Source organism: Bos indicus x Bos taurus, chromosome 15 (genome assembly GCF_003369695.1).
Source record: "Bos indicus x Bos taurus breed Angus x Brahman F1 hybrid chromosome 15, Bos_hybrid_MaternalHap_v2.0, whole genome shotgun sequence".
NCBI classification, from domain to species: Eukaryota; Metazoa; Chordata; class Mammalia; order Artiodactyla; family Bovidae; genus Bos; species Bos indicus x Bos taurus.
This window is the reverse complement of record NC_040090.1, coordinates 2,056,224-2,081,102: the sequence shown is the minus strand read 5'-3', so window position 1 is coordinate 2,081,102 and position 24,879 is coordinate 2,056,224. Positions and strand designations below refer to the sequence as shown.

General features: G+C 44.0%; 1 pseudogene; it reads right to left on the bottom strand.

The window, feature by feature from the left end:
- Positions 1-6,967: 6,967 nt before the first annotated feature.
- On the bottom strand, positions 6,968-18,814 carry LOC113905985 (annotated as a pseudogene).
- Between the last annotated feature and the right edge of the window lie 6,065 nt (positions 18,815-24,879).

Here is a 24,879-nt window from a genome sequence, read left to right as displayed (position 1 = left end):
AATGTGATAATATAAAACATTTGTTTTCTAATTGTTAAAAAAAGAAAGAAACTAGATGGCTTCTGCTGCCACTTAAGTTATGCTGTGCTGTGCTCAGTCACTCGGTCATGTCTGACTCTGCGACCCGTGGACTGCAGCCCGCCGGGCTCCTCTGTCCACGGGGATTCTCCAGGCAAGAATACTGGAGTGGGTTGCCATGCCCTCCTCCAAGGGATATTCCCAACCCAGGGATCCAACTCAGGTCTCACACATTGCAGGCAGATTCTTTACCATCTGAACCCCAGGGAAGCCCTAAGTTACACTAAGTAACATCAACATTTCCTAAAGCTACCCGAAGATGTAATCCAAATGCCTTTTCTATTATTAATAGTTTTTCCTTCTCTGGTCAGAACACATAACCACCAACATCCTTACAAGATGAAATCAAATGATAATAGGAGAAGCAGGTTATGGCTTCCTCTTTGTGCTGAGGTCTAATTTCTCTTTCTTGAAGTATAAGTGGCATATAACAGTAGGTTAGTTTCAATGACTTGATATTTGTGTGTATTGCAAAATGATCACCACAATAAGTCTAGTTAACATCCATTCCCATACAGTTACATTTTTTTTCTTGTGATGAGGACTTTTAAAATCTACTCTGTTAGTAGCTTTCAAATATGCCATACAAGACTATTGACTATAGTCACCATGCTGTAGATTTCACCTCCAGGACATTTATTGTATAGCCGTAAATTTGCACCTTCTGAATTATTTCATCTTCTTGATTACACCTTTTGGGACCGTAATTGGATTCCTTGGCACTGCATGTCAAACCTCAAAAGTCTTCAGTTCTAGATTTCTTGCTTCAGATGGGAACAGAATAAACTCCCTAACATCACTTAGCCTCACTTTCTAAAACTTTTTAATGGAATTACTAATAACCACTCTTGATGTTTTTACAGAGTGCTTTGAGGATGAAATAAAACAAAAGATGTGAAATGCTTAGTAAATCACTCAGTCTCTCTAAAAGATTCCTCTAGTTATCAGGCGGTGCTGCCCAAGGTCATCCTGACTGATGCGCCACGGCAACGTCCCTGTGACGGTAAAGGCCTCCAGCTCTGAGACCCTGAAGACCACCTTGTGAGAAAATAAAATCAAGTGAACAAGGTTGCCCTGGGCACCAGGGTTTCTCACTCTAGTGAGTTTGAATGAAGCCAGACTGGGATTTAAGAGTCTGGTGACTGATGTCTTGAAGGGGATTATTTGGACATGAAGCTCTCAGGAACCAGTTCTCTGGGATTCATCCACAGCTCCACGCCTCATGTACTGAATATTTTAATTAAAATCTTGCCTGTGGGGACCAAGTCCTTAGGGAACTTACTAAGGAAATTCATGGCTGTATGAGTTGTTATTTCTTCTCCAGTATACCCATCTGTTCTCAAAAATCAAGAAAATGAGGCTATTAACATTCTTGGAAGCAGCTGATGCGGACATCAGAGAGCAGGAAAAGGAACACGGGGTGGGGCATAGAATCACAAAGGCCTCAGACAACATTATTTCCATCAGTCCTGTGGGGTTTTTTTTTTCCTTCTTTTTTTCTCTTTGGCTATATCAATAAATATCCTTTTTTTAAAAATTAAGGTACAGTTGCTTTACAATGTTATGTTAGTTTCTGCTGTGCAACAACGGGAATCAGTCATATGTACACATATATCCCCTTAGACCTCCCTCTCAATCTGCCACCCCACCCCTGTAGGTCACCACAGAGCGCCAAGCTGAGTTCCCTGCACTATACCGCAGGTTCCCACTGGTGGTCTATTTAACACATGGTAGTGTATATATCGGAGAAGGCAATGGCACCTGCTCCAGTACTCTTGCCTGGAGAATCCTATGGACAGAGGAGCCTGGTAGGCTGCAGTCCATGAGGTCGCTGGGAGTCAGACAGGACTGAGCAACTTCACTTTCACTTTACACTTTCATGCATTGGAGAAGGAAATGGCAGCCCACTCCAGTGTTCTTGACTGGAGAATCCCAGGGACGGGGGAGCCTGGTGGGCTGCCGTCTATGGGGTCGCACAGAGTCGGACACGACTGAAGCGACTTAGCAGCAGCAGCAGCAGTGTGTATATGTAAATCCTAATCTCCCAATCCACCCCTATTTACAGTAGCCAGGACATGGAAGCAATCTAAATGTCCATCAACAGATGAATGAATAAAGAAGATGTGGCACAGATATCAAGGAATACTACTCAGCCATTAAAAAGGAATGAAATAGGGTCACTTGTAGAGATATGGATGAACCTAGAATGAAGTTAATCAGAATGAGAAAAAGAAGTATTGCAAATATGCTTCTGTGTCTACTGTGCCCCTTGTATTCTGAAGTCAGACCTGACTATGAGTAAAATCATATGAGTAGCAAATGACAGCTACTCCAACTTTATTCTCATCCAACACTAATCTTGGTTTCGTTTTATGAACCTTCAGATGAAATTTCATTTCTTGGCTTTCTTACAATTAGATACGAGTTGAGTGGTTTTGGAAGTGATTTATTTCTAAGTGGTAAAGACCAAGACTCCTTACATTAAAAACATTGATATTACAAGTGACTCCAAAGGTTTCTGTGGGTTGGAGGAAAGAGGGGGAATAAAAAAAGCATGTGGAGTGCATATATAATGTAGAGAGCGATGTATAATATCTTACAATATATTTAATTTTAGAAGCCGCAATCTAAACTATCATGATAAGCTACTTCTTATTAAATACGATGACGCATGTCATAGCAAGCATTCTATATACATATATAAATAATTACTCATTTGTCTAAGCACTGCTTTTGAGCACTGCATACTATATGTCATGCTTATCTACACCAGGATTTCTGTCTTGGGTCAGAATTTATTTCAGCCTTTGCAGAGTTTTTCCATTTCTGAGGATATGAAGGCCCAAAATTCTCTTAGAGAATAAGAATTTTTAATTCCTCAGGAGACACAGCATCTCTCCAGTATGCCCTGCAAAATTCAAGGTGCTAATTTGAGTCATTTATCTTCTGTGCATTTAAGTATTCATCAAATTCTGAAAGGCGGTTCATGAAACAAAAAAGGCTAAGGACCACAGCTAGAACTGTTATGACTGAAGCGTAGCTGCTCTGTTCATGAGGAGCTGGATTTGGCACTTTTCTCCCCAGTCTGGGTTCTGTATGTTCAGTGCCAGATAAAAGCCCTAGATGGGCTTTTTTGTCAGAGCCCTGTGGAATGCTGGTATCATTCCATAAATCCTAAAAATAATCCAGTGTCATCAAAATTTTTAAAGTTTGGAAATGATATTTCAAACATCCCCATCCTAGATTTCAAATGCTCATCAGCCTAATAAAGATGCTGAGAAGTATTGCAGTCAAAGCTGTTTGATGCGTCTCCTCATGAAAAAGCTTTTTCCTGTGTAAACCTATTAACTTCCGCATAGCATTAGTGTTTGGAGGGGAAAATCTCTATTAGACAGAAGTGTGCAGTCCATGAAATTCGTACAAAGTATCCCCTGGGAGCAATTTATTTCAGAGTTGTATTCTTTGAACATTTCATGCCAACTTTCAGAAGAACCGTATATAATTTGCCATATATAATTCATGGTTCTCTCTCATTATGCTGAGCGTTTTGTGAGGACTCATTTTTTGACATGTTTACCTTTCAAATGCCATCAAAATGCCTGAATGTTTTAGTTTTCAATAAAGGCTTCATGCATAAATGAATGACTTAGAACCTTTTGTTTGTTTTATTGATGGGGAAGCAAGTAACCAACCAACTGTTCCAACAGAGGTTTCCCAGGACTGGAGTCTTTCTACTAAATCTGGAAAATTCCAGGCAAATTGAGACAAGTTGAACACAGGTCTCCTGTATTGCAGGTGGACTCTGTATTGTCTGAGCCACCAGGGAAGCCCAGTAGGTCATGCTCAGTGGTGGTAACTTTTTGTTTTGTAATTTTTATTTTCAGCAGTTCTATTTGTTCACTCTGTGTGTATATGTGTGTGTGTGTGTGTTGGCAATTGAGTTAAACATAGGTCATGAATTTTTTCTTGTCGTTTAATCCTCACAATCATCCCAGGAAATGAGGTATTCTCTTGTCTCTATTTCAGTGACAAGGAAATTAAGACAGCGGTTTCATACCTGGCTCAAGAATGTATAGCCTTCCTCCAAAGAAAACCATATTTGAAAAGATACATGCACCCCAGTGCTCATTGCAGTTCTATTGACATTAGCCAAGACATGGAAGCAGACAATGTCTATTGACAGATGAATGGATGAAGACGTTATGTGGTACCTGACACACAATGGAATATTACTCAGTCATTACAAAGAATGAATATGTAAAATATTAAAATGATATGTAAAAGCTTAAAAAATGATACAAATGAAATTATTTAGAAAACAGAAACATACTCCCAGACTTTGAAGATAAACTCACAGTTACCAAAGGGGAAATGTCTGGGGAAAGGATAAATTAAGAGGTGGGTTAGGACTAACAGGCACACACTACTATATATTACTATAAAATATATAATCAACAAGGACCTACTGTATAGCTCAGGGAACTATACTCAATATTCAGTAATAACCAATATGGGAAGAGAATCTGAAAAGGAACGGATATATGTATGTGTATAACTGAATCAGTTAGCTGTACATCTGAAACTAACACAAAAATTGTGTTAATTTGCATGCATAATCAATTATGCATGCAAAGTCGCTCCAGTCGTGTCCTACTCTCGGCAACCCTATGGACTAGTATGTCTTACCCTATGGAGTCTGGTAACCCACTGGACTCCTCTTTGTCCATGGGATTCTCCAGGCAAGAATACCGTAGTGGGTTGCCATGCCCTCCTCCAGGGGATCTTCCCTGGAGGGCATAGAACCAGGAGCTTGCAGTTACCAGATGCAAAAGATCACATGCAGAATGAATAAACAATAAGGTCCTACTGTATAGCATGGGGACTAAGGTCAATATCCTATGAAAAACCATAATGAGAAAGAATATGAAAAAGAATCAATTATACTTCAGTATAAAATAAAAATTAAATTTAAAAAAATTTAAAAAAGAATACCTCTGGCCCTGGAGCTACTTCTGTCCTGCCTTCCAAACTGGATTCTGCAGGTACAGCAAAGAGATAAGGTCATGAAATTCATCTTTGAAAATAAGCACTCAGTAATTCATGTGGGAAATAATGTGGACAAGGCTAATCCACTTCCTGCTGGGGGAGATAGAGAGGGAGAAAGAAAGACCTGGAAAGCTATCATCTCGACATTAATCCAAGAGGCGAGTAAATTTGAATATGAGTTTTTAATATGTGATAAACAGGCCAAGTGAGCCGAGAGACATCTTTAGCTCTGAGTTATGAAACGCAGTCACATGGGGAAGTGGCCTACATTTTCAGCATTGTATCTGGTGAGGAGCTTCGTCACCTAAATGAAAGTGACATTTTGCCAACCATTGGCCAAAGGGACATGTTTGGCCAAGGCAGCTGGAGTCCTACGAATTCTGAGTGTGCTGGGCAGGAGTCTACTTGATGTTGAGGGGCAGGAGACGGGAAATCTGGGCCCACTCTCAGGCAACATGTCTCGCGTGGAGCCACTTAAAGCTTCGGTACCTCAGTTTCCTCATCTGAGAAAAAGGAGACGGCAGGAAGATCAAGATACAGTAGGAGGCGTGGAGAGCCAACAGTGTGGGCTAGAATCCTGCTTCTGTCCCTCAGTTCCTGTGCATCTGAACTTCAGTTTCACCATCTGGAAAATGAAAAAAAAAAATTAATTCACCTCTCACAGATTTAGTATGAATTTTGAAGAGATGATGTACATTAAAATATGGAAAACAACTGGCATGGTAAAAGTGCCCGATAAAATCATAAATGCCTCGCCCTGAATGTTCAGCCATCCATCCACTCAGGAAGACGTGCTGAACACCTGCTGCGTGCCAGGTGCTAAGTTGGGTGCCGGGGACTCGTAGGCAGAGATGACAGAGCGGCTGTTCTCAACTCACTCATTGCTTAGGAGGATACGGTGACTCGCCTCCAGCTTTTCATCCTTTAGGAAGTCACTCCACATCCTTAATCCTTGGCTTTTATCAAGCATAAAATGAGCGATGGCGTGGGAACTTGGAGTTAATCAGATGCAAACTATCACAGGGAGAATGGACGAACAACAGGATCCTCCTGTAGGACACAGGGAGCTATATTCAATATCCTATATTGAAAGTGAAAAAGAATGTGCGTATATGGACAACGGAATCACTTTGTTGTACAGCAGAAACCAACACAACTTTGTAAGTCAACTACACTCCAGTCAAAAATAAATAAATAAATAAATAATAAAACTAGGATACCAGGGCGAATGCTAATAGAGTAATTGGGAGAAACAAACGTGCTCAGCAGCTCCTGGAACACAGAAAACCCTCGGAAACATTTAAGGAAGGGCGGGGGTGGTCTCCTAGGCTCTTTACCTCTATAGGGAATATGAATGCTGTGGTACTACCCTCAGGACTATTACTGTCTTCTTTCTTCAGAAAACAAGTCTGGAGGTTTAAGAGTCTAGCTCTGATAGTTAGCAATAGAAATCATGATCCTGAGGGAGGTAAAGCAATCAGAAACTATCATAGAATTAAGAGTGAGCAAGGAGACTTCTTTTATCATATTCACTGAGAAATGGGCTCTGAGGCTAAGATTCATGTGCATGTGGCTCAATGGGGGTGTCTTAGGGTCAGCGCCTATGAGGGAGACGTGGCAGCCAGACCAGGGCTATGATGCGTTTTCAGTCAGTGGTATCTGACTCTGTATGACCATAGGGACTGCAGCTCTGTCCAAGGGCCTCAGCTAGTCCCTGCATGAGCTCTGCAGTGGAGACAGACCTGGGGAACTGTCAGCTGTCACAAGAAGAAAAGGGGCCAGGCTGCTGTGTCCCTCACTGACCAGTCTTGGGTGAGAGTTACCCTAAAGGAGATGGCTCTCTTCAGGCGAACATAATTCCTGAAGGGAATTCAAATATGAGGTTGAATCAGAGAAATGCAAATCAAAATCACAGAGGGGTACCATCCCACACTGGTCAGAATGGGCAGGTTTTAAAAATCTACAAGTAACAGATGCTGCAGAGGATGTGGAGAAAAGGGAGCCCTCCTACAACATTGGTGGGATTCGAGCCGGTGCAGCCACTGTGGAGACCTGTATGGAAGCTCCTCAGAAACTAAAAATAGAGCTACCTGATGATCCGTCTTCCCTTGTAGCTCAGTCGGTAAAGAGTCTGCCCGCAATGCAGGAGACCAGGGTTCGATCCCTGGGTTGGGAAGATCCCCTGGAGAAGGGAATGGCAACCCACTCCAGTATCCTTGCGTGGAGAAGCCCATGGACAGAGGAGCCTGGCGGGCTACAGTCCATAGCATCGCAAGTGTTGGGCACAACTTAGTAACTAAACCACCACCACCACCACCACCATATGATCCAGCAATCCCACTCCTGGGCATAGATCCAGACAAAACTAAAATTCCAAAAGATACATCCACCCCTACATGCACAGTGGCCCTATTGACAATGGCCAAGACATGGAAATAACCTAAATGTCCATCAACATATGATGAAGAAGATGTGGTACATATATTCAAAGGAATACTACTCAGCCACAAAAATGAATGAGATAATGCCATCTGCAGCAACACGGATGCAGCTAGAGATTATCATACCAAATGAAGCAAGTCTGAAAAAGAAAGACAAGTACCGTGGGATATCATTTATATGTGGGATCTAAAGTCTGGCACAAATGAACGTATCTGTGAAACAGAAAGATTCACAGACTTAGAGATCAGACTTGCGGTTGCCAAAGAGGAGTGGGGGGAGGGCTGCAGGGAGAGGGATAGACTGGGAGTTTGGGGTCAGTAGCTGCAAACTATTAGATCTAGAATGGGGAGACAACAAGGTCCTACTGTATAGCACAGGGAACTATACCCAGTCTTCTGGAGTAAATCATCATGGGAAATGATACAGAAAAGAATGGGTGTGTGTGTGTGTGTGTGTGTGTGTGTGTGTATATGTGGTTGTTGTGTCAGTCTCTCAGTTGTGTCCGACTCTGTGACTCCATGGACTATAGCCTGCCAGGCTCCTCTGTCCATGGAATTTTCCAGGCAAGGAGACTGGAATGTGTTGCCATTTCCTTCTCCAGGGAATCTTCCCTACCCAGGGATCAAACCCAGGTCTCCTGCATTGCAGGCAGATTCTTTATCATCTGAGCCCCCTGGGAAGCTCCATATATTTATATAGGGTCCAAGCAGCTCACCACGGCATCCGCTCTGGAAGACACTATCATTGACATAGAAGACGTTTGGAGCTGAAAGGGGAAACGTTAAGAGTAGCCAACTAGGGAATCAAAGAGAAGAAGACGCTGCAATTAACTTGAAGCACAGCAAGTTGGCTCTTGGATATGACTTTCTCCAGCCCTCGCCAGGCCCACATGTCATGCAGGTATGAAGTGACGTTTTCCGAGAAGGCAGCAAGGAACGTGTTTATAAGACAAAGGATGATGCTGTCAGAAAACCCAAGGAGAGGCAAAAGTGGGTGTTCTCGAGCACAGCCTGGGTGGAGGCCCCAGCCGGAGTGCTGCAGTGTATGAGGTGTCAGCAGCGGTGGGGTATGTCCCAGGGTCTGCCTTGGCCACTTTCTGGACGGGAGACCACTTCTCCTCCCTGGGCCTCGACTTCCTCATCTTAAACACGCAACACTGGATGGCATTAACCCTCAGGTCTCTTTTATTCCTGTGTACAAATAACTCCAGATCTGAATCGACCTTGTCAGCAAGAAAATGCGGTTAAAAAAATGGATGACTTGGCAATTGCTTAGCTTTCTGCAGGAAGTTTAATTTTGTAGCAAGGCTTTCTCTGTATCATTCATTTGCCTTCTGTCATGCCCGTTGAAATGTTTATGGACTTCTGTATTACTGAGTACTTTTTTCCTATTCTTTTGCCGTTTTACATTTCTACTCTATTTTTCAATTTCTTGTCTCCTGTTCACTGTACACTCCCTGGATAATTTTCACTCACGCAATAGATATATGTTATGTGTGTTACAGAGATCTGCTCAGGCGAACATAAAGGGGGAAGATGGCGGTAACTGAAAGGACATCAAGAGGCTCAAAGGGAAACTGGACCAAAGCAGCAGGTTATTACTGTTGTTCAGTCGCTAAGTCCTGTCTGACTCTGTGCGACCCCATGGACTGCAGCACACCAGGCTTCCCTGTCCTTCACCATCTCCCAGAGTTTGCTCAGACTCGTGTCCATTGAGTCAGTGATGCCATCCAGCCATCTCACCCTCTGTCTTCCCTTCTCCTCCTGCCTTCAATCTTTCCCAGCATCAGGGTCTTTTCTAATGAGTCAGCTCTTCTCGTCATGTGGCCAAAGTGTCGGAGCTTCAGCATCAGAGGAACTAAAGTCGTTTTGGAAGTCAAGGAACAATCAGCAGCACAGAAACCATGGTGTGACTGCAACGGCCCGACCTGAATCCTACCAACGGGGCAAGCGACTCTGAGCCCACATGCTTCCCTGCTTCATTTGCTGCAGATTTAAGTTGGAGGAAATGAGAACCTGTTATTGGCTGAACTGAGGAGTCCTGTGAGGCCCCTCTGCCCCCCACACGGCACTGCTCGAAGATCTCTCGACAGAAGGCAGGTGAGGAAAGATGCTCGTTGCCTCGGTGTCCACAGACTTGGGTGGGCACAGGGATCCTCTCATCCATCCAGTAACTGAGACCACTCTCCAAGGAAATCAGAACACTTTCAAGAAGGAATATGGATTCTGGACACATCAAGAAATGGTGACTCGGTATGACAGACTGTAGGCTCTGTTATACCGAGTGAAGTAAGTCAGAGAAAAATGAGCATTGTATATTAACATATATATATGGAATCTAGAGAAATGGTATGGATGAATCCATCAGCAGGGCGGGAATAGAGAGGCAGACGTAGAGAACAAACACACGGGGCGAACTGAGAGAAGCTGTGACCTATGTACACAGCCGTGCGCAGAGCAGACAGCTGACGGGCGCTGCTGCAGAGCACAGGGAGCTCCGCCCGTGCGCTGCGATCACCGAGAGGGCTGGGGTGGGGGTGGGAAGGAGGTCGAGAGGGCGGGGACGTAGCATGCTTGTAGCTGGTTCACGATGCTGTACAGTACAGCAGACACAACACTGTAAAGTGAGTCTACTCCAATTAAAAATAAATTTTAAAAGAAAGTATATAAAAAATGAATCAGTATGTAGGTAAACATCAAAAAAAAAAAAAAAACGATCAATGGCTGCTCCAACAGGTGCTGAAACAACTTTTTAGGTGGCTATGTGCTCACACATAAAATGCTGGACAGTTTGCCGAAAGCGAACAAATGCTTCGTTTTAAAATAGATGCAGAGGCAAAGCCGTTTTAAGTGTTCTCCTGCAGTAGCTGGGATTCTGCCTTGAGCTCTGGCAGCTGCACAATATCTAAGCTTTCTTTAATGGTGCGAAAATCTATAGTGTAAACTTGAAAGTCTTAATCTGAAAGAGAATGGTCTCCACAGTTGGGCACCAACTCACAGGCTTCCAAATTTATTTTCGATTATTTTTCTTCAAGACTATTACATTTCAGACAAACAAGACTATTTGCTGAGTACATCTGCATACTGTCCTTGTCATTTCCCTGCATGTCTCTTTCTTGTCCAGAGCAAATGCCGTGTTCTTCCAGTCTCCACCATGGGATCGAGCCTTCCTCTCTTCTGCCACAGCATTTTATGTGCCTGTCTTGTAGTTGTTTATAATTTTCCACATAGAACTGAAGCTACTTATACCTAGATATTGTCCTCACTTTACTTTATACCATAAACTTCTTTAATACAGGAGCTGGTTGATATACTTTTTAAAAAACATTTCTGTTGTGAAATACACCCTATACAGAAAGCATAACCGAAATTTACACAAACTCCTTTAATATAGGAGGTATATTTGATTTACCTTGTTACCATTTTTACTGCGAGACATATATATATTTTAACTGCATAAAACATGTAGGTTTAGTTTAATAGTGGAAAACCCCACTATATCTACCATCCAAGTCAAAAATAGAACAGCAGCCTTTGTACATCCACTCCCATACATCTGTTTGTATCCATTTGTGGTTTGCTGTCTTTTTACACAATAAGAGGAAAATGGCTGAAAGGTCTGGGGGAAAAAAGTACATGTGTGTTTAATTTCATCAGTAATCAAATAAATGCAAATTAGGACAACAATAAGAAAAACACTGACTTCTCTCCAAATTGGCATAATTTAAAAACCCAGTTATACCAAGCGTTGGCAGTGGGAATTCACACACTGTTGATGGGAAGATAAGTTGGCACAACCACTTTGGAAAATAACACATATTATTTAGTAAAGTTGAAACTGGATATAGCCTATGATTCAGCAATTACACTTTAAAATAGATACACCCTAGAGAACTGACTGCATATGTGCACTGAAGTACTTGACAAAAATGGTCGCATCAACATAGCTCATCTTTACCCTAGAGATAGGGTAAAGATGAGCTATTTGGTTTACCCTAGAGATAAACCAAATCAACATGAACAATAGATTGAGCAACTAAATTTTGTATTTTTCTATTGGGTTGTCTGACTTTTTCTCACTGATTTGTAAGAAGTTTAAAACAAACATTTTATACAAACACAAGTGCAGACACACACTAACTTTTTAGTTGGTTAAGTACACTACAAAAATATTATCCAATTCCCCCCCACACACACACCTTGCTTGTGAGTCAATCACAGACCAGCGACTGAGAAATCCCATGTTACGAATGGGCGATAGGACTCCTGGGCTTGGATCTGGACAGGTGAGTGGTGATATCCTACAGAAGTTTCCCCATAAAGTGGAACTTCTCTGGGGGGAAACAGCTGTTCTTGTAAGTCCAGGTTCTTCACACAGTTTGATAGGAGCAAGTCTCAATTGTCTTTATTGCAGCATCAACAGTTGAATGGATAAAGATGTGGTGTGTGTATACGTTCATTACTCAGCCATAAAAAGGAATGAAACTGGGTCAGCTGCAGTGATGTGGATGGGCCTCGTGTCTGTTACGCAGAGTAAAGTAAGTCAGAGGGAGAAAAACAAATATCCTACATTGACACACATGTGTGGAGTCTAGAGAGATGGTACCACCAGTAAGCAGTAGAGTTTTGACTGGAGGCTAATTCTTCTGTCTTGGAATTCTGGACGTTCTCATCATCCCTTCAGAGCCTGGCTCAAGTTCTAACCTCTTCCAGGGAGCTTTCCCCACCTTCGGGATTCTTTGTCACCTCTGAAGTGTTCTAAATATTATTTTCTTTTTTTAAATAGATAATTTATCAGATGCTTTCCAACTCAGTAACACAAGCTGAGACCACAGAGTTTGGGAAGATGCACACACCAGTGACACTATGTGTGAAGCAGATAACTAGCGAGGCTCTACGCAGAGCACAGGAGACCCACTCAGTGCTCCGTGGTGACCTGAATGGGAGGGAAATCCAAAAAAGAGGAGATGCATCGTGTGAGCTCTGTATCAGCTATACACATCGCTGTTCACTTTGCTGTACGGCAGAAACTAAGACAACACTGCAAAGCAACTACACTCCAGTAAAAACTCATTTTTTAAAAAAGACGAGAAATGAATTCCCAGGTCTTTCCCTTCCAACCATGTCACTGCCCGGATCTTTCGGTTTGTTTCTTTTCAAGCCTTGCTTAAAATGTCATCGCTTTAGAGGGGCCCTCCTCCATCCATCATAGCTTCCTAAATGTTTTTTCTATACTACTCCCTTAACAATAATCGCAGGACTTCCCTGTTGGCACAGTGGATAAGATCCACCTGTCACTGCAGGGGACACAGGTTCGATCCCAGGTCCGGGAAGATCCCATATGCCACGGAGCAACTAAGCCCGTGCGCCACAACTCCTGAGCCCAGGTGCCTAGAGGCTGTGCTCCACGAGAGAAGCCACCGCAATGAGAAGCCCGGCCACGGCAGGCAAGAGCAGCCCCTGCTCCCCGCAACTAGAGAAAGTCCAAGGACAGCAGCAGAGACCCAGTGCAGCAAAAGTAAATAAACATCGTTAAGAATAAATATAACCACAAAAGCCTTCAGTGGTCATCCATCTCAAAGTATGTGTCTTGTTCCACCGCACTATTTGCAAGCTCCTTCTGAATCAGGAACAATGCCGTCTATTCCTGGTTCCTTCACGGACCTCACACCATGCCTTTCCCGCTGCTTGTACCCAGTAAATCCTGGCCGGGGTTTGGCTGTCTCCGCAGGATGGAGCATTCAAAGAGCCTAGAATGACAAGAATGACATGCCCTGGTCCATGCAGCTTCCGTAAGACAGAGGAACACTTCCTGCCAACCAAGCCATTGAACACTGTCACGAATCCCAAAGTGCATCACATCAGTCATCATATATGCAGGAGGATTTGCTTTGTTGAAGTAGGAATTATATCTGATATCCTTAAATCTGTTTGTATTCTCCAGACTGCCTTGCCACACAGCAGGAACTTATCATGAAAAGCTGTCTTTAAATGATTTATACATCAAGTAAGTCATCTATTGAAATTTACTACAATATAAGGCTACTTTTCTTTTCTCAGAAGATTGAGCAGGGACGTCAAGATTTATGTTCAAATCTGGGCTCCTTTTGTTACCACTCAGCAAGTAAGTCAACTTCTCAAAGGGTTGATTTCCTCAACTGTCAAATGGAAGCACGAAAATCCATCTCCAAGTGAACCAATGAAAGTAAAACTTTCTTTTGATACATCAAGAGTTTTACAGAAGGTAAAGGATGAATAAGAATCAAGTAAGATTTGTTTCTTGTGAGGTGAAGCAAGTTAAACTGCAGGGATCAGAGTTTTCAATTGTAAAATGAGAGAATTGGTGTAGATTATTTTTAAAGTCTATCTTGGCTAAAGAGTCTATGAGTCTGTAATGTTCACTTCAATTGTCCAGGACTCCACATATTTTAATTTTTCTTTCCATATACATAAAACCTAAACAAATTATCTCATCCACAAAGGGAGACTCTTATTTAAAATAATTCAATCATGAATCTTTATTCAAAAGGATAATCTACCCTGATGTAAACAGTTGTCCAATTTATGTGTGTTTTGCATTCTGCTTTTGGACATTTCAGGACGGAATTCCTCCTCGGCCTTTATTGTGCTAACTTGAGTTGCAGGCCTTACCCAGTGTCTGTCCTGCCTCGGACCACTCCTGCAGGGAGAAGGTGGGGGTTGCTAATAACCAGATGAGCATATAGTCTCTGTTTGACAGATTTCCCATGTGGACACGAAAATTTCTGTGTCCCCACAGTAACTGGAAACAAGACGTCTCCTTCTGAGTAGCTTGTGTAAATTAACGCTCACGTAATATCAGCTTGAAATGGGTCTGCTTGAGGGACAGGAAGGTAAGTAATGGATGGGCATAAAGGCTTGGACCCAAATAGCGTGGACAGAGTGGAGCAGCTCAGGAGCCAAAAGCGGAACGTACAAGAACGGTTAAGTGAGAGCTATTACAGGAATCTCAACTGTATCAAACATGCACTCATTATGATGGGCCTGTTGACATACTTTATTTTATGTTATCTTTACCGTTTAGGGCTTCCCGGTGGCTTGGTGGTAAAGAATCCATCTGCCAATACAGGAGATGCAGGAGACATGGGTTCAGTCCCTGGGTCAGGAAGATCCTCTGAAGGAGGAAATGGCAGCCCACTCCAGTATTCTAGCCTGGAGAATCGCATGGGCAGAGGAGCCTAGCGGGCTACAGTCCACAGGGTTGCAAGGAGCTGGACATGGCTAAGTGACTAAGCACACACACATCTTTACAGTTTATCCCAAATGTTAGGTTCAAAGCAATCAAATGACTTTCTAGAAGTCATAGCACTGAGAATAGTAAGAATTTTCATCCAGCCCTTGACACTAGAACGAGGACCTTTACCCTGATTTGCCATCAACTGTACTGCTAGTGTGAGGTGACTCCAATTAGAAGAGAGGCAACGTGCAGGCGTTAGGCTTTTAACTCTTAGAAGAGCCACGTACTTTTTGGCCTAAACTGGGAGATAGAGGCAGAAAGAAACATGCCCAGAAACACACGTTACTTGGTACTGTCATAGTTTTAATACAAAAAAACTTTAATTTTTCACAGGACCTAATTGCTTAGTGGTGAGAGAAGTTCTTGCCCAGGCTGAGGTTGAAAAGAGGATGAAAAGAAAAAAGGAACATGAAACAGGAAGAGGAGAAGGGAAAAAAGGAAGTAGAAAAAGAGGAGCAGGAAGAAGAGGAAAGGGACTTTCCTTGTGATCCAGGGGGTAAGACTGCTCCCAGTGCAGGGAGCCCAGGTCTGATCCCTGGCTGGGGAACTAGGGCCCACATGCCTGCTCCAACTATGAGTCCATGGGCTGCAACTAAGACCCAGCACAGCCAAAATAAATAAATTTTTTTTTTTAAAGGGGAAGAAGAGGAAAAATTTAATGATATCTATCAAGGTAGGAAAATAAACTGAGCTATGAGTGGAGTAGACTTGATGCTCGCATAGCTGCTTCCAACACTCACCTCCAAAGCAGGCGTGGTGAGCTCTGTAACTCCTATGAGATGCTGAGAAGGACCCCTCGGTGAAGTGGATCCTGGCCATTAAAGCCTGTTCTCTGGTGTGTGTGGCTGAAAAGTCCTCACTGCCCAGGCAGGGGGGCAGGAGGGTGGTGAGGCAGGTCCAGGCTGTCAAGGCTTTGCATCCACAAGAAGCCCCCAGTGCATTCAGGTGATGGCGCCCAGGTGCTAGGGAAGGTCTCTCCTCCAGCTTGGACTCATGTCCGTTTCTGCTTCTCTCTCCATAAGACCCATGCTCAACCCTCCTCAGACGGAGGCTGCCCTGTGCGTGGTAGAGTTTGATCATCTCAAAATCAACTTGACCTTCTAAGCTCCCTGAGTTAGCCCACTGAGATTTCTGGTTTTGGAGTTCCCTGGTGGTCCGGGGGCTAGGAGTCCCCTGCCAATGCAGAGGACACAGGTTTGATCCCTGGCCCGTGAAGATTCCACACTTGGTGGGGCAACTAAGCCCACGCATCGCAATTCCTGAGCCCCTGTGCCGAAGCTATTGAAGCTCGTGGGCCCTAGAGACGGTGCTCGCAAACAAGAGGAGCCACAGCAAGGAGAAGCCTGCAGACGCAACAAGAGAGGAGACCCCGCTCAGCGCAACTGGTGAAAAGCCTGGGCGTGGCCACAAAGAGCCACCATAGCCAGGAGTAAACAAATTAATAAAACCTTTTTTAAAAAAGACCTCTGGTTTTCACATTTAAGGTAAAAAAAAAATATTGAGATCTTGAAAACATGAAGTATGTGACAACTTAGATTCCTGGTAACTATAAACATCAAGCAGTTGATGAGAAGTAAGATTAATCACCACTCCCTTCCCACCTACTCACATCCGTTCACACCGCCTAGGCCACCAAAGCAGACGTGAAGGTGAACTTTGGCTGTGAGTCATGGTCATTCCGATCTTAAGAAGTACATTTCCGCAGGCTTTTCAACTTTTGCTCATCTAATTACAGAACATCTGAAAGGAACAGGATTTTCGGAGGTGAACTGAATTATTGAAAAAGCAGAAGCAATGAGGGCACAAAAAACTTCCATGTGTATTCATGAGATTCACCAAACTTAGGGGTGAGAGACACGAGCATTTCACTCAAAGACAAATATCCTTTATCATAGCCCTTGGGCAAACTTTTTTTTTTTTTTCTTTAAACCTTCTGCAACCTTTGGTAGATATGTTAGATCAAGGCCAAAAGCATAGAACAGAGTGCAGGCACTCGAAAAGGAGCTATAGCTATGCGAGTTAAATTTTAAACAATTTAACGACTGAAGCAAGGTGGCTTACTGTTTCCTACCAAGGCTCTGCTAACACTTTAACGGGAGGGACTTCCTTGGTCGTCCAGGAGTTAAGATTCTGAGCTTCAGGCAGAGCGTCAGTCCTTGTGTGGACCTAAGATCCCACAGGCTGCGTGCTGCAGTCAGTAAATAAATACCATGTGGGGGACACTTTAGCTGAAGGAGATGGAGAATACAAAGGTGTTCAACCTGTGAGTGAGGTTGGGAATGCGAGCAGGCGAGAAGGGTGCTGGGGGGAAGGACTTCATACTTGGACCAGCGCCCTATCCTTTCAACTACAACCTTCTCTGAGACCCTATTTAACATACTGAAACCTCCTTTGTCAGCATTAGAAACTTTTAACTTCCAAATCCGTGGATCAAAGAAATGAAAAGCATAATTCCATGATAAATATTATTCAATGAAGATGTCGTCCTTCTACCCAATTTTTGTAACAAATGGAAATTTCCTCCAATTAAAATAAGGAGAGGGCAATTCAGCGCACTCGGTCTATGCTTTGATCTTCTGCTTTAAAGCATGTCAGGAAATGAACGCAAGAAAGATTTAAACATCCCAGGGTGTTGTTCACTAAATATAAGGTTATTTCTTCTGAGTGAGACATTTCAAAGGGCTGCTTTTTACCACTTCACCTAAGCGCAGAAGTAAGCACTCTTCTTGGAGAAGAAAGAACTGAAATCTGCCAAACCTCAAAGATGAGATGGCATCTAAATCTGAGGGAAACTTCATCCATTAGTACCATCCTACTGCCTTGTCGTTGCTGTTTTTCAGTCGCTCAGTCGTGTCCGACTCTTTGCGACCCCATGGACTGCAGCACGCCAGGCCTCCCTGTCCATCACCAACTCCCAGAGTTTGCTCAAACTCATGACCATTGAGTCGGTGATGCCATCCAGCCATCTCATCCTCTGTCGTCCCCTTCTCCTCCCGCCTTCAATCTTTTCCAGCATCAGGGTCTTTTCTGATGAGTCAGCTCTTCGCATCAGGTGGCCTGTGTATTGGCCTACCTCCTACTCACACTGAAAGACTGGGGATTAGGTTTGTTGAGTATTTTCCAGAGAGCACTTTTCACTTCTTTGTTCCTGAGACTGTAGATCAAGGGGTTCAGCATGGGAATCACCCACCCCATAAAACACAGATGCTGCCTTGTCCATGTCCACCAACGGGTGGAGCTGGGCTGTAAGTACATGACGATGATTGTCCCGGAGAAGATGGACACGGCCGGGAGGTGGGACGCACAGATGGAGATGGCCTTCTTCCTTCCTTCTGCAGAACGTGTGTGTGCCATGGTGATGCACGTGAAGAGGGGAGATGAAGATGACTGGGAAGTTGAAAAAGCCATTAAAGCTCAAGAGGAAGAAGACTGCCAGCTGGCTGACGGCGTGCGTCAGAGTGCGAGAGAGCCAGGGGTGGAGGGGTACTGCAGAAAAAGTGATTGATTTCATTTGAACCACAGAAGGAGAGTCTGAAGGTGTCTGCGTAAGAGCCCACTGTCAGGAGGGCACACACGCCTGTGGTCACGGTGTTGGTGTGGTGAAGGGGCCTACACGTGGCGGTCATAGGCCATGGAGGCCAGGAGGAAGCACTCAACGGTGGCAGATCCCCCGAAGAAGGAGGACCAAGCAGCACATCCGTTTAGGAGGTGACTTTGTTCCCTGAGGGCAGTGCCGCCATCTTAGGAGCTACAGCTTATCAGTAACCCAGATCTGAAAAGGAGAGGTTGCTAAGCAAGAGGTGCATGCAGCATAGAGGTGGGGGTCCGAGTAGACGACCACCATAATCCCCCCATCCCCACCCAAAGTGATGAGGTAGATGGACAGAAATACCAGAAAGAGGGGAACCTGGAGGTTGGGGTCCTCTGTTAATCCCAAGAGGCGGAACTCTGTTGCTTCTGTGCTGTTCTCCATTGAGGTTTACTTCAACTCAGCCTAAGAAAAGGAGCCATAAACTCAGATGAAAGTATAGAGGAATGATATAAAAATAGAAAAAGAACATCTGTTGAGAAAGTCCTGTGTGTGAGGCGCATGCTAGACCCTTCTATTACATTGCAACAGTTAATCCTGTAAGGCAGGTACTATAGAGGATGAGATGGCTGGATGGCATCACTGACTCAATGGACACAAATTTCAGTAAACTCTGGGAGTTGGCGATGGACAGGGAGGCTTGGTGTGCAGCAGTCCATGGGGTCACAAAGAGTCGGACACGACTGATCGACTGAACTGAACTGAACTGATTATGCCCACTTTACAGATGAGGAAGTTAAGGCCTGGGTGCTTAAGAGTGACCAGAACAACCTAATTAGTAGAGGTCAGAACTAAATTCCCATCTTTATACTTCTGAACCCAAAGTCTGTACACTCAAAATTTGAATTATTACCTGTTTACATCCTTGGGAAAACCACGATATGTCTGATAGACTAGTTTTTGAGATTTTATTTATTCGGTTTTAAGATGTGGAGGAAGGAGAGAAAGGGAGAAAGAAGGAATTCAAGGGAGAAAATGCTTCAGCTCTGCGTGACCTTGGTTTATCTGCAACTGCAGCAATCAGACTGATAAGAGGCCTTTCTTATTACACGAAAGGAGACAGTCCAGCCTCTTGAGTTCAGATGATAATTACACACAGGAGTGTGGCAGCTGGCATCAGAAGATGGGCTCAGCTAGCCTGAGAAATGCTATCACTCAGGAACCATGGTAATACTCCAGTCCTAGCGTCCACTTTCCACCATCGTAAACAGTGCTCCAAGGAATACCCTCGTAGATGTTTCTCACACCTCTTTCTTTTCCATTAAGATAAATTCCTAGAATTTTCTATTTTTATCTTTCCCTTGCTTATTAACAGATTTCCATTCAGTAATGTACCAATTAACTTCCCAACCTGGACCACTTTCTATCACGTTTCAGTTCAGTTCAATTCAGTCGCTCAGTTGTGTCCGACTCTTTGCAACCCCATGAACCGCAGCATACCAGAACTCCCTGCCTATCACCAACTCCCAGAGTTTACCCAAACTCATGTCCATTGAGTTGGTGATGCCATCCAACCATCTCATCCTCTGTTGTCCCCTTCTCCTCCCACCCTCAATCTTTCCCAACATCAGGGTCTTTTCAAATGAGTCAGCTCTTCACATCAGGTGGCCAAAGAATTAGAGTTTCAGCTTCAGCATCAGTCCTTCCAATGAATATTCAGGACTGATTTCCTTTAGGATGGACTGGTTTGATCTCCTTGCAGTCCAAGGGACTCTCAAGAGTCTTCTCCAACACCACAGTTCAAAAGCATCAATTCTTCGGCGCTCAGCTTTCTTCACAGTCCAACTCTCACATCCATACGTGACCACTGGAAAAACCATAGCCTTGACTAGATGGACCTTTGTTGGCAAAGTAATGTCTCTGCTTTTGAATATGCTGTCCAGGTTGGTCATAACTTTCCTTCCAAGGAGCAAGCGTCTTTTAATTTCATGGCTGCAGTCACCAGCCACAGGACTGTTACGTTTAGCCAGTCCTTTTTATTTTATTTTTTCCCTTTTGACATTTGGCTCTCTAAGTGAGCAGACGCAATGTCTCACCATCTACAGGAGGCAGTTCCCTGATAGCACACATGAGAACACTGGGGCCTCTTAATTGCAGTATCTGTACAAAGTCCCAGAGCGGGATTTATCAACCACTGCACCGTGAATATTATGAGCTGAACAGTCGTTTGGTTCTAGGTGGCAGTGGCGGCGGGGGAAAGCTTGTCCTATGCTTTGTAGGAGGTTTACAGTGTCCCTGGCCTCTGCCCACTAGATGCCAGGAACACACCCCCTTCCTCAGTTGCGACAACCAGCAATGTCTCCAGACCCTGCCAGAAGTCCCAAAGGCCCATGGCGTCACCCCTGGTTGAGAACCACTGTTCAAGAGATTATAAAACTCTACCTGTGTTCACAGTTCATGTGACCACAATGTCATGAGTTATGTGTATTATGTATTTCACGGCGTACATATATATTACAGACCATATTCAGGTATGTGTGGTGTGTGTACTCAGTCACCAGGTTGTGTCCGACTCTTGCAAGCCCATGGCCTGTAGCTCGCCAGGCCCCTCTGTCCATGGGATTCTCCGCGTATGTATGAAGAAACTGAGACCTGGTGAGGTAAACTGACTAGTTCAAGATCCAGAGCTCCAGCAAACATCGCTGCTCACTGGTGAGTGAGCCCAAGAAGGGAAAACTGCTGGCCAAGTACCTTGGTCCCTCAACTAAAGAGATACCCACCCTCCTATTTCATAAACCAAATGTCTTCCCCAAAAAGAGCTATGATAAACAAGATGGAAAAACTCCAGGAATGAAAGGCAGCTGACTTAGCGTGGTCTCTGAATTCTATTCCAAAACATCTTCTCAAATGCTTAGTCAATTTTCTTGGTTAATGCTGACCACCCAATTATATGTACCTAAGCTGTAGGTCAGACTTTATTTTTGGGGGCTCCAAAATCACTGCAGATGGTGATTGCAGCCATGAAATTAAAAGACACTTACTCCTTGGAAGGAAAGTTATGACCAACCTAGATATTGAAAAGCAGAGACATTACTTTGCCAACAAAGGTCCATCTAGTCAAAGCTATGGTTTTTCCAGTGGTCATGTATGGATGTGAGAGTTGGACGGTGAAGAAAGCTGAGCACTGAAGAATTGGTGCTTTTGAACTGTGGTGTTGGAGAAGACTCTTGAGAGTCCCTTGGACTGCAAGGAGATCCAATCAGTCCATTCTAAAGGAGATCAGTCCTGGTGTTCTTTGGAAGGAATGATGCTGAAGCTAAAACTCCAATACTTTGGCCACTTCATGCGAAGAGTTGACTCATTGGAAAAGACTCTGATGCTGGGAGGGATTTGGGGCAGGAGGAGAAGGGGACAACAGAGGATGAGATGGTTGGATGGCCTCACCAACTCAATGGACGTGAGTCTGAGTGAACTCCGGGAGTTGGTGATGGATAGGGAGGCCTGGCATGCTGCGATTCATGGGGTCGCAAAGAGTCAGACACGACTGAGCGACTGAACTGAACTGAAGTGAATTGAAGCTGTAGGTCTGATCTCTAACCTTTATTACCCACTCCCCCTATTGAATTGCTTCAGAATGGCATCTTGGTACATTATTAGCCTTCAAAGTGTTTCTGTTCTCCTGATGGACAATCCTTTCCGTTATGCATTGCCATCACTGTTCATAAATGTGTCCGGACCCAGAGCAGCAGAGAGAATCCAGAGTCAGGGCAGAGACAGAAAGGCCCTACTTGTCCCCAGCACCCTCCCTCACGGCCTGAATCCACAACCCATTGCTGAGTGTTGTGCCCTTCCCACCAAAGCCCTCCAGAGGACAAGCTTTTCTGCATAGCCCTGAAATAAATACCAGAAGGAGCCTTGAAAAAGCAAAGAGATTTTAACAAATATTAAAGATACTGCTTTATTTAATAAGTAACAAACAAGAGGGAATCCTCGGGTGGTCCAGTGGTTAAGAGGCTGCAATTTCACTGCCAAGGGCCCAGGTTCAATCACTGGTCAGGGAACTAAGATCCTACAAGCCATGCAATGTGGCCGAATAAATAAAAAACAAATGAGAAAGTGTGTTGAAAACTGAAAAACATTAAAACTTTAAGGATGAAGGGATTATAAAGTTGAAATCAGCAAGACAGATAATCTGCAAATAAAAGTGTTATCAAAATTGCTTCTAAAGGGCTTTGAAGAATCGCCCTCAGCTATCACATTCCATGGGGGAATCTTCCAAAGAAGAATCTCAGTGGAAAACTATTAGACTAAATTCATGAAAAAGAGATAAAGCGTGTACCTGTTCTGTGCATCAATTTCCACTGCCTAGGCTGGTGCCAGGAGCAGAGTAGATTCTTAAATATTTGTTAAATGAACGGATGGACTAGAAACTCAACAGCTGAGTGAGAACCACAGCTTTAATGCTTACGAGTGTGGGCCTGTAGGCAAGCCAATTTCCTCTAATAACAGAGAATTAAGTAAGATGAAATATGAGAAAATCTAGCCACTATGTGGTCTATGGTGGGTCCTCAATACAACTGAATTTACCTTTTTATTAAACTGTTGGTCAATCAAGAGAAAGCAAACTTATGGTTACCAAATGGGGAAGGAGGTTGGGGAGGGATCCATTAGAAGTCTGGGATTAACAGATACACACTACTGTATATAAAGTAGATAAACAAGGCCCTACCGTACAGCACAGGGAGCGATATTCAGCCTCTTGTGATAACCATAAAGAAGAATACATATGCATATAAGAAAGAACATATATGCGTATACACGTACACATAATTGGATCACTTTGCTGTGTACCAGAAGCTAGTGCAACACTGTAAGTCAACTACACTTCAATTAAAAGAATAAAAGAATTTAAAAACCAACTGGTCAATCATATAACCTCGGTTCCTGGATTTTATTAACACCAGCTGGTAGCAGCGATCTACATAGAAACGACTGCGTCATTTTCTGTTTAAGAAAAGGTGACCAAAAAATTGCCTAGGTGATTTTGTCTCATCTCAGGTTTTCAACGACAGAGTAAAGTGGGAAAATGGAATTGAGTCCTTTTTTACACCTGCTTCTGAGCCCCTTTCTCTGAGACAAACCCATTATTTTTACCAACAGTACGAAGAATGCTGGGGGAAAAAATCAGAGAAATCAAACCCAGTTCCTTGGGAATTGTGAGGTCTTAATTCAGAGCTGCCTTCAACTACAGGGTTTTTGAAGGCTGCAAAAGAAAAGAAGCGCTGTTCAGTCTCTGAAGGCCTCAGATTTCAAAAAGTAAAAGATTTCCTGAGGCTACGGAGTGAGCGCAAAGGCAGTTCAGCCCCTGTTACAGTTAGTTTCAGAGCTTAAGTGAGTGGCATCAAACTACAGGAGAGGCTTGGGACCTCTTGTGTAGACGTGGAATCCTCTGGGAGGATGTTGCCTAAGTTCTCAACCCCAACCCAGGGCTCAGAACTGCACAAACAAGGAATCAAAGCACTGCTTTCCCGAGGGAACAAGACATGACTGTGATATGAAAGAGGCTGAGAGGCCCGGGGGACGGCCCGGCCTTCGAGCAAAGGCTAAAATGATTGATGACCAAGTTCCGTCAAAATGCCTTCAAAGGAACTGCTGGGTCCAACCATCCCCACTCTGCCCGTGGAAGACTTCCTGTGAGTATCAGGATTTGGCTCTAAAACTTGGAGAGAGGTAGTGTGGTTCAGTGGTCTAAGGCCCCGGATTTAGGCTCCAGTCATTTTGATGGTGTGGCTTCGAACCCCGCCGCTGCCACACCTGGAGGGTTTCACTTTGGGGACCTCCCTGGTGGTCCAGTGGCTAAGGTTCCGTGCTGCAGGCAGGGGACCTGGGTCGATTCCTGGTCAGGGAACTAGATCCCACATGCCACAGATACGAGTGTGCATGCCACAACTAAGACCCAGCACAGCCAAGTAATGAACATTCCTGGTCTTCCCTGGTGGCTCAGAGGGCAAGGAGGCTGCCTGGAGTGCTGGAGACCCAGGTTCGATCCCTGGGTCGGGAAGACTGCCTGGGGAAGGAAATGGCAACTCACTCCAGTATCCTTGCCTGGAAAACTCCATAGACAGAGGAGTCTGGTGGGCTATAGTCGATGGGGTCGCAAAAAGTCAGACACGACTGAGTGACTTCACTTCCTTCTAAGACTAAATGGGGAGAAATTTTAATTGTTATTTCACTTAATGTTCACTCAACTCTATGAGAACTCTATTATGTCTCCAGTCTTACAGTTGTAAAAACTTCAGTTTATATCTAGCACCCCAATCTTTGTTTCTAATAATAATCTCTAATAAAAGGAACCAGGGCTCCTTGGAGAGATGATTGCTTCCAAGACTAGAGCAAGGACTACACCAGTCAAACCTGGAGCATCTCGTCACTCCGGAAGTAAGGAGATGCTCAAGCCTGGCTCGCTCCGTCTACACTGCAGCACCGTGCTCTACTACTCCTTCTGGGGG